The following is a 10,657-nucleotide window of genomic DNA, read 5'->3' as shown; positions in this document are numbered from 1 at the left end:
AGTAACTGATTCCCACTCCTATGTGAATGCATCGATTAACCAATATTCCTTCTCTTCTTTTCCTACCCATATATGTATTCGCACCCACCCCCATTTTTTCACCCCCATAATTTATGTACTTTTTCATTTAAAACACCATAAAACAGGCATTTGAATGTGGTCGCTTACTACATGTTCTTATACTGAATAAAATAAGAGTTGGTTGTTTTTTTTAATCTGGTCTGAGACACTTAGACATAATAAGGTCATGTATCAAAACTTTACACTCAGATAAAATTCCATTCCTCACTTACAGTGGAAGTGTTTCATTGCAAGTGAGAGAAAAAAAAATGCTGTTTGGCTTCGGGAAGGGTTTTTCTGTCTTCACATCATATATTTATAATTCCGATTCTCATGGCCCCGACTCACCTGTCTATGAATCATCTTGTATGTAACAAATCAATGTGTACGTGTGCTTGCGTTTGCGCTCGCGCGCGCGCGAGAACAGCGTATGTGTGTGACATGTCAAGGACAATGACCATTATCATGGTGCTTATGTTGTCGCTGCAAATGACGACGATGATTACTTCAGGAAGGATGCCGATGTAGACAACGTTAACGACTAAGACAGCTACCCACATGATTGTGATGAGGGGGAGGAGGAGGAAGATCATTATGATGATGACGATCATCATCATCATCGTCATCATGACCACCACCACCACCACGACGGCGATGATGATGGTGTTAATGTTGGAGATGATTGATGAATAAGTAGTGAAGTGAACACTACCCATGAAAAAAAATATACTCTTGAAAAACTGACAAATTTGCAGGCATTTTGTGAGTGCACCATCATCATCATCGTCATCATCATCATCATCGTCATCATCGTCATAATCGTCTTCATTTTAACCATTCTTCGTCAATACAACCCATTTCGAAACCTCCGTTCTTCTCCCAATAATCGGATTCTTTGTGTTTCGTCTGTCAGATCAAAATCCTTCAGTCAACGTATTATTCCTTCCTTTTAGGGTCCAGCCTTATAGAATATCCTTCCATTCATCATCAGAAACCCCACTTGTACATTCTCTTTCAAATCTTCTCCGAACACCAATCTACGAGTATTTATCAAGCAGTGCTGATATCTATGTCCGTCACTGCTAGAAACTACATCCTATCCATTCTATGTGGGTATGTGTGCGTATGTGTTAGTTATTGTTATTATCATTATTATTATCATTATCATCATCATCATTGTTATTATTCTTGTTATTATTATTAGTATTATCATCATTGTTATTGTTATTATCATCTTCATCAGCTTTATCAATATTATTATCATCATTTTTATCATCTTCATCAATTATTTTTATTATTATTATTATTATTATTATTATTATTATCATCATCATTATTATTGTTGTTGTTGTTGTTGTTGTTGTTGTTGTTGTTATCATTATTACTCTTATCAACTATTACTATTATCATCATCATCATCATTATTATTATCATCTTTATCATCTTCAACATAATCATCATTATTATTATTATCTTTATCATCTTCATCAACGTTATTACTTTTATTGTTGTTGTCGTTGTTGTTGTTGCTGTTGTTGTTGCTGTTGCTGCTGCTGTTGATGTTGTTCTGGTTGCTGCTGCTGTTGTTGTTGTTGATGTTATAATCATCATCAGGCTATCATCAAGATCGGTCTCGTGTTATAGGGGGTCGTGAGAATTACCTCAGGGTAGTACGTACTAAGAACAAGCTGAGGTCAGAAAAAGCACCGCTCCCACCAATAAAAATGTCACCCCGCGTGAAACAGCTGCCATGCCATGCCATACCATGCCATGTCATGGCACCAGCCGTGCAACATGATCATTATCTGAATATCAGATTCATCAAATGCAACATAATCACTATCTGAATATCAGATTCATCAAACGTGTCCATTGTATTGCACTCACGTGAGGTATAATTAAGATGTGACGTCAATACCCACCTCAGGTGATGTATAGCTGGCGGTGGCGGTGGTGGTGGTGGCGGTGGTGGTGGTGGTGGTCGTGGGGTGAGGACCTTCCGAAGAAAGACGGGAAAGGAGGGGGAGGGACGGGGTCAGCTTGACACCATACATGAATGAGACATCAGCATGTTCATTGTGTAAGGCAGCGATAAAGCCGGGTGTGTGCTTTCTGTTTCACTCAAATTACAAATTCAAAGCCCATAGAGCACATATTTTCTTTCTTTCTTTCTTTCTTTCTTTCTTTCTGTCTGTCTGTCTGTCTGTCTTCTTTTTCGTCTTCTCTCCTCCCTCTCTGTCTCTCTGTGTCTCTCCATCTATCTATCTATCTACCTATCTATCTGGGAATTAAAGAGAGAGGGGGGGGGGACTGCAGATAGATTAATCGATGGATGGTTGGATGGATAAGCATATGCACATATATATATATATATATATATATATATATGTGTGTGTGTGTGTGTGTGTGATAGACACGCAGACACGCAGACAAGAGAATGAAACAGACACACAATCAGAAAGAGATGGGCAGCTGAAAAAATAAAATAAAATAAAGGTCTCCCCAAAACAAACAGTGGCAGAACAAGCTAACCATAGGCATCCAGTAACAACACCTGCTGACCACATCTGCTGCAATTCCACATCAGACAGAGGGGGCGGGGGCTCGGGAGGGGGGGGCGGGGTTGGAGTGGGGGGGGGGGGACAGAGGGGAGCCTGGAAGTGCAGGCATGCTGGTGTGAATGGAAACAACCGCAGTCTCCCACGACAGAGTTTTTCTCTGTGTGTGTGTGTGTGTGTGTGTGTGTGTGTGTGTGTGTGTGTGTGTGTGTGTGTGTGTTTGTTTTTTTCTTAAAGCAAGTTGTGACATTCTCTTTTTTTCTTTTCTTTTTTTTCAACATTTTTTTATTCAGACAAAGGTTTACAGATACAGAATTTATATGTTTTGTGCATCGTAAGCATTATTCTCTGACATGAGACGCGCCGCGAATGTCTGAGAATCCCCTCACACCCTTCCCTTGATGGAGTCTCCCGTCGGACCGACGGATGAGTAGGCAGGCAGGCTTATCTGTCGGTGTGTGTCCTCATATGGGAGAAGAGGCCGATTCTGGATGCGTAGCACTTCCACAGGTGTTGCAAGGGGAGGGGTAGGTGGGGGTGCAGGGAGGAGGTGGGGTAGAGGATGAGGTATGTGAGTGTATGCATGCCTACACTGTGGGAGCAACAGGATATTGGAACGTATATATTATATATATATATCTTTGTATATATGTGTGTGGGGTTGGGGGTGGGAGATATGGGCGTGTGTGTGTGTGTTTGTACAAGTAAGCGTTCATCTGTGTGTGTGTGTGTGGGGGGGGGGGGAGCTAATGTACGTTTATATGTATTTGACTGTGCTTTCATATCTGTGAAACTGCGTTTTGGGGGCATATCTGTTATGCATGTGTGGGTGTATGTGTGAATGTGTGTCTTCATGTTTTATATTTATTTGCTTATTTATCATCATTGTTGTCTTTTTATTTATTATTTATTTATCATTATTATTATTTTATTATTATTTTCATTACTACTACCTTTTTTAGATCATAATTATTATTTATTTATTTATGTAAGCTTATCTATCTTTTTTTCTTTCTTTTTTTCTCAAGGCCTGACTAAGCGCGTTGGGTTATGCTGCTGGTCAGGCATCTGCTTGGCAGATGTGGTGTAGCGTATATGGATTTGTCCGAACGCAGTGACGCCTCCTTGAGCTACTGAAACTGAAACTGAAACTGCAAGGGGAAACATCTCCAGAAGTTGAGCCCTGCTTACTTCGCTCACGCTTCTCCTTCATGGCCAGCGTTCTCTTGCTTTCAAACGTCTTCATGCCACTAGAGCACAGCATCCTCCAGCGAGAGCGGTCATGGGCATCAGTTTCCCAGGAAACGATGTCTGTGTCACAGGACATGAGACGCGCAGCGAATGTCTGAGAACCCCCCCTTCCCTACAGACCCCTCTTTAGTACAGTTTTTTTTTGTGTGTTTTTGTGTCTGTTTGTTTTGTTGTTGTTTGTCAAAACACATACGCTGTAATTAGCGATTCTTATATATACATTTGAACAAAAACTCTTTTTCTTAAAGAACATTTTGGTGTGAAAAGTAATCAAATATTGCGGATTTCGTCCGTCCTCAGGGATAACCCCGTTTATATTCTACTTATGTTGACATGTCTGGCTGTGAGCTGACATGAAGATAATAATTAATGCAATGAGGTCATTGGAGTAAAAAAAAAAAAAAAAAATTTTAACCCGCCGCCAGCGTCTCACATGTCATCTGGATCGATGATCGACGAACGCAATAGCCGAGTTGTTTAAACATTGGACTTTCAATCTGAGGGTCCCGGGTTCGAATCACGGTAACGGCGCCTGGTGGGTAAAGGGTGGAGATTTTTCCCATCTCCCAGGTCAACATATGTACAGACCTGCTAGTGCCTGAACCCCCTTCGTGTGTATACGCACGCTGAAGATCAAATACGCACGTTAAAGATCCTGTAACCCATGTCAGTGTTCGGTGGGTTGTGGAGACACGGAAATACCCAGCATGCATGAACCACGACAGAGTCATCAGCAAGTCGATGTTGGTCGTGTAACGGAAAGAAGAAGAAGAAGAAGATGATGGAGCTAACTGCTTCTGCTGCCCCCTGCCCTGCCTGCTGGCGTTCCTTGCACCCGCCTGTAGCCCGCGTGTGTGTTTCGGACTTCTGCCCCTTGACTGCCATAAACGTATCACGTACGTGCCTAGTGACGTCACTGATGACGTCATCAAAAAAAGGGGGAAATAGCTCTGGAAGGCTGAAAAGTCACACTTTTTATATAGAGTGGTATATCTCCAGACCATTTCCTCAGTTTCAGGCTGATTGTTTCGGATAATGTTTTATGACTTGAAACACCACTTTCTACTGTTCTCCCCCTGGCGCTGAAAGGAAGGCTCCGAAGCCCGTTACGTGTTTACCGATGATGAATGAATGATGTATGATACGGATACTTATACAGCGCCTATCCTCGGTCGGAGACCAAGCTCTAAATGCTTTACAAACTCGGGGTCATTTGCACAACAGGCTGCCTACCTGGGTAGAGTCGAGTGGTGGCTGCATTGGGCGCTCATCATTCGTTTTCTGTGTCATTCAATCATATTTCAGGCACACACGCACGCATGCACACTCAGACAGGCATGTTATACATTTTACGTGTATGACAGTATTGTTGATTTATCCAGCCATGTAGGCAGCCATACTCTGTTTTCGTGGGTGTGCATGCTGGGTATGTTCTTGTTTCTATAACCCACCGAACGCTGACATGGATTTCAGGATCTTTAACGTGCGTATGTGACCTTCTGCGTGCGTATACACACGAACGGGATTCAGGCACTAGCAGGTCTGCACATATGTTGACCTGGGAGATCGGAAAAGTCTCCATCCTTTACCCACCAGGCGCCGTTACCAAGATTCGAACCCAGGCCCCTCAGATTGAAAGTCCAATGTTTTAATGCTTCGACTATGGCACAACGTGTTGTCATTGTCGGTTGCAGAAAGACAACCATAATACCTGAAACACTGCGAAACGAAGAGAGTTCTTCATTTCAGAGCCTGATAAATCGAAGCGACATTCTTCTACATCCACAAACCTCTCTCTCTCTCTCTCTCTCTCTCTCTCTCTCTCTCTGTGTGTGTGTGTGTGTGTGTGTGTGTGTGTGTGTGTGTGTGTGTGTGTGTGTGTGTGTGTGTGTGTGTGTGTGCTCGAAAATAAAAAGAATGTTTCTGTCCCTTTATCTCTTTCTCTCTGTGTGTGCCAGGGTCAGCGACAAAGAGGAGGAGGGGATGAACGAGGGAAAGAAAGGGCAGGGGAGAGGGAAGGAAAGAACAGGGCAGAGGGAAGGAAAGGGCAGTGGAGGGAGAGGGAAAGAAAGGGGAGGGGAGAGGGAAGGAAAGAACAGGGCAGAGGGAAGGAAAGAACAGGGGAGAGGGAAGGAAATGGCAGGGAGAGGGAAGGAACGGGCAGGGGGGAGGGCAGGGGAGAGGGAAGGAAAGGGCAGGGGGAGGGAAGGAAAGGGCAGGGTGGAGGGCAAAGGATGGGAAAGGAAAGGGCAGGGGGAGGAAAGGAAAGGGCAGGGGAGAGGGAAGGAAAGGGCAGGGTGGAGGGCAAAGGATGGGAAAGGAAAGGGCAGGGGGAGGAAAGGAAAGGGCAGGAAGGAAAGGGCAGGGAGAGGGAAGGAAAGGGCAGGGGAGAGGGAAGGAAAGGGCAGGGAGAGGGAAGGAAAGGGCAGGGAGAGGGAAGGAAAGGGCAGGAAGGAAAGGGCAGGGAGAGGGAAGGAAAGGGCAGGGAGAGGGAAGGAAAGGGCAGGGGAGAGGGAAGGAAAGGGCAGGAAGGAAAGGGCAGGGAGAGGGAAGGAAAGGGCAGGGGAGAGGGAAGGAAAGGGCAGGGAGAGGGAAGGAAAGGGCAGGGGGGGAGGGCAGGGGAGAGGGAAGGAAAGGGCAGGGTGGAGGGCAAAGGATGGGAAAGAAAAGGGCAGAGGAGAGGGAAGGAAAGGGCAGGGGGGAGGGAAGGAAAGGGCAGGGGAAAGGGCAGGGAGAGGGAAGGAAAGGGCAGGGGAAAGGGCAGGGAGAGGGAAGGAAAGGGCAGGGGAAAGGGCAGGGAGAGGGAAGGAAAGGGCAGGGGGGAGGGAAGGAAAGGGCAGGGGGGGGGGCAGGGGAGAGGGAAGGAAAGGGCAGGGTGGGGGGGCAGGGGAGAGGGAAGGAAAGGGCAGGGGAGAAAGCAGGGGAGAGGGAAGGAAAGGGCAGGGTGGGGGGGCAGGGGAGAGGGAAGGAAAGGGCAGGGGAGAAAGCAGGGGAGAGGGAAGGAAAGAGCGGGGGGGTAGGGGGGGGCAGGGGAGAGGGAAGGAAAGTGCAGGGGAGAGGGAAGGAAAGGGCAGGGGGGAGGGCAAGTCTCCAAGTTCATTAAAGCTCCCACAGCCTTTGACGCCCACGGGGGCAGTGAGTTCAAATCCACGGTGTCCACGGCGAGGCACTGGAAGGCCGCGGGACCCAGTCCTCTCTTTCCGCCTCCGCAGACAGACACTACAGTCAAAGAAGGACTTTTTTTTTCTATTCAGCTATATCTCTCCCTTTTTTTGTCTGCTAGGTGTATCATCACTCGTGGATCACACAAAAAATTGTTATCTTAGATTTCTCTGAATACCCGTTGCTATGGAAACAAATCAAAATGGCCGCCAAACAATGTATCAAAGAAATCGGGTTTGTGGTCCATGTGTTGCATGCAAACATTTTTTATTATGTAGACTTGAAATACAATGACATTATCTTCAATTTCACGTGAGATTGTGTTGATTCTTCAATTATTGTTGTTGTTTTTTTGTTTTTTAATTTTGGGTATTGCGAAATCCTCAAAATTTACAATGGGTAAAAAGATTGGAACCGCTATGAATTAAAACCCAGAGAATATTTTCATACATACTCACGACAAAACTTTAATAACATGCTATAAAACAATCATGCAAAGTCTCATGGTTGTAGGTTTACTCATCATTAGCAAGTCCAAGGTATGTTGTCAAGGCCAGAAACATGACGACTTGCGTAGAAATTGAACAAAATAAACACTTTGGTGATTCACCAAGCAATCTTTATTGGCCATTTTTTTCATTGTTAAGACATCTTTACAGTGGAAGAACCTATGCATATGGTAGAAGAGATGTTCAAGAATCGAAATCCATCAAAAACACAAATCATGAAAAATCACCATTTTGGTCTCTTTTGCACTGTGGTGTCCCCCCTTAACCTTCTCCCAATCGAAATCTGGCACCCATTCACGTCTGGATGGAGTGAGGGAAAAAAATCAGAAAAAAGTGCCTTTCCTAAAGATAGAACATTGTGCCAAAACGGGGCTATTCCGAAATCTGACATAAAAAGCTGCATTGACTTGAACCCAGGTAACCTTAATGATCATCCTGGTGATATTACTGCAAGACTTTAATGATACTCCATCCCGGCGAGCTTTAACTCACTCAGTACGGCCAGTCCTCTCTTCTCCTCTACACAGACCCCTCGGATGTCCAGTGGGTGTCTGAATGACCCAACCTTTAGCTTCCGTCGTCAGAATTGTGGTATTCTTTGTCAACATTCACCTCTTCAGTATAAGAGCCTTCCGCTTGCAATATTTTGATGGTGGTAATTGGGGTGAAACGCTGTTAACGTCGTCTCTTTCGCCGTTCGTATGGAGAGAGTTAATCCAATTGAATTAAAATGAACAAAGCCGTGAACACAACATAGGTGGACGACAACACAGACATAATGGTATAAAACAAACGTCACTAACATACTACCAGCAATACACAGCTTTTCTGGTGTTTGCACCGACATATCTATTTTGAAAGGATAAAAGTACTTTACATCATACATCGTAACAAATGCACCAACTTTTTACACATTCCCTGTAAGTATGAAATAAAAAGAAAGAGAAAAATGCGCCAACATTTGTCCATTCCCTGTAAGTTTGCTTCTTTTTTTTTTAAGAAAGGGAAAAAATGTGCCATATTTATCCATTCCCTGTAAGTTTGCTTTTTTTTTTAAAGAAAGAGAAAAAATGCGCCATATTTATCCATTCCCTGTAAGTTTGCTTTTTTTTTAAAGAAAGAGAAAAAATGCGCCATATTTATCCATTCCCTGTAAGTTTGCTTTTTTTTTTTTAAAGAAAGAGAAAAAATGCGCCATATTTATCCATTCCCTGTAAGTTTCCTTTTTTTAAAGAAAGAGAAAAAATGCGCCATATCTACCCATTCCCTGTAAGTTTCCTTTTTTTAAAGAAAGAGAAAAAATGCGCCATCATTTATCCATTCCCTATAAGTAAAAAAAAATTTTTAAAAGAGAGCGAGAATAAAAATGCGCCATCATTTATCCATTCCCTATAAGTAAAAAAAAAATTTTAAAAGAGAGCGAGAATAAAAATGCGCCAACATTTATCCATTCCCTGTAAGTACTTTTTAAAAAGAAAGAGAAAAAATGCGCCAACATTTATCCATTCCCTGTAAGTTTGCTTCTTTTTTTTTTTAAAGAAAGAGAAAAAAATGTGCCATCATTTATCCATTCCCTGTAAATATTAAAAAACAAATTTAAAAGAGAGCGAGAATAAAAATGCGCCAACATTTATCCATTCCCTAAGTTGTTGTTTTTTTAAAGAAGGGGAAAAAATGAGAGAGAGAGAGAGAGAGAGAGAGAGATGATTTATTCATTTGAGGCCACAGCCCCATATGAGAGAGAGAGAGAGAGAGAGACAGAGACAGAGACAGAGAGAGAGACTAAGACTGAGATGATTTATTCATTTGAGAGAGAAATGCGCCTACATTAATCCATTTCTTGTAAGTTTGTTTGTTTTTTAAGAGAGGAAAGATGATGATGATGATGATAAGAAGAAGAAGAAGAAGAAGAAGAAAGAAAGAAAACAAGAAAAGAAAAGAAAAAGAAAAGAAAGAACCTCTCCCACTGCCAGTGAAACCTGTGCTTCAGAGATGTAGTAGTGGATGGTGGTGGGGGTGGGGGGGTTGGGGGCGGAGAAGGAGGACCCTGTGTGGCAGTAAATCTGTCCTGTGCACGGCCATCCATGGCCCGCCAGAACGTGGATGGATGAATGGCTGTCCAGGGTCTCTTTCCGTGTCCCTTGACGTCCGCGCTGAGCAGAACGTTGAGCACCGGACATGGGGAATGGGGGTTGGGGGGGGGGGGAGGGGAGGGGGAGTAGGGAGGGAAGGGGGGGAGATTGGTGTGTGTGTGGAGGAGTGGGGGGGGGGGAGGCACAGAGTGGGGGAGATAGAGGAGACAGAGACAGACAGACAGACTGACAAACAGACATACACGCACACACACACACACACACGCACGCACTCGCACGCACGCACGCGCGCACGCACACACACACGATCACACACACACACACACACACACACACACACACAGAGAAACAGATACCCAAAGACAGACATAGATGAACAGAGACAGACACACACACACACACACACACACACACACACACACACACACGACAAAGAGAGAGAGAGAGAAGAAGAAAAACAAACGAACGAACGAACGAACGAAGTTTTTTTTTTATTGAGGGAAGTGGAACAAGCATATATATATATGCATTTTTTTCACAAAGAGAAAATGAAAATGAATCAAAATATTCACAAAGTGACGAAGTAGAAGTAGAAGTAAGGACGTGACATTCACATACACATTTAAAGATGCACATGCACATAATCCTGATGCAAACATCATATTAAGAAAATGAAATAAAAACCAACACACACACACACACACACACACACACCAAAAGACACGATGTGTGTAGGACACTGACTGTGGTTGTATATCATTAAGTATTACAATAGCGTTTAAACATACAACTAAACTATATGCGTGTTCAATAAGATAAAATCAAATCAAGTAGAATTGTTGACATATTTGTCTATAAGGTGTTTATGATTTTTTTTTAAATCCGTGAATTCTTTTTTGAACATTGAAATTGGATATAAAACGTGCTTTGTTGTATTCAAATTTAAGCTTCAGGGAAAGAATATATAAGTGTCCAGAATATTTGAGTGTCTGTAGTCGTCAGCAGTCAGTGATGAAGATTTCAG

Source organism: Babylonia areolata, chromosome 21 (genome assembly GCF_041734735.1).
Source record: "Babylonia areolata isolate BAREFJ2019XMU chromosome 21, ASM4173473v1, whole genome shotgun sequence".
NCBI classification, from domain to species: Eukaryota; Metazoa; Mollusca; class Gastropoda; order Neogastropoda; family Buccinidae; genus Babylonia; species Babylonia areolata.
Note: the sequence above shows the minus strand (reverse complement) of the source record.